This window comes from Arachis duranensis, chromosome 3 (genome assembly GCF_000817695.3).
Source record: "Arachis duranensis cultivar V14167 chromosome 3, aradu.V14167.gnm2.J7QH, whole genome shotgun sequence".
In the NCBI taxonomy this organism is placed as follows: Eukaryota; Viridiplantae; Streptophyta; class Magnoliopsida; order Fabales; family Fabaceae; genus Arachis; species Arachis duranensis.
In genome coordinates, this window is record NC_029774.3 from 15,133,971 (window position 1) to 15,134,630 (window position 660).

Genomic DNA, 660 nt, shown 5'->3' on the forward strand with positions numbered 1-660 from the left:
CCAATTCTTTGGGTCCGGGTTCACACTTTGATCATGGTTCTTGGTGATCCATGCATTGGCATAGAACTCTTGAACCATTAAGATTCTGACTTGTTGAATGGGGTTGGTAAGAACTTCCCAACCTCTTCTTCGGATCTCATGTCGGATCTCCGGGTATTCACTCTTTTTGAGTTTGAAAGGGACCTCAGGGATCACTTTCTTCAAGGTCACAACTTCATAGAAGTGGTCTTGATGCACCCTTGAGATGAATCTCTCCATCTCCCATGACTCAGAGGTGGAAGCTTTTGCTTTCCCTTTCCTCTTTCTAGAGGTTTCTCCGGCCTTAGATGCCATAAATAGTTATGGAAAAACAAAAAGCAATGCTTTTACCCCACCAAACTTAGAAGGTTTGCTCGTCCTCGAGCAAAAGAAGAAAGAAGAGAGTAGAAGAAGAAGAAGAAGAAATAGAGGAGATGGAGATGGCTTTGTGGTTCGGCCAAAGGGGGAGAAGTAGTGTTTAGGTTGTGTGAAAATGAAGGAGTGAAGATGGGTTTATATAGGAGTGGAGAGAGAGGTAAGGTTCGACTATGTGAGGGTGGGTTTAGGAGGGAAAGTGTTTTGAATTTGAATGGTGAGGTAGGTGGGGTTTTATGAAGGATGGATGTGAGTGGTGAAGAGAAA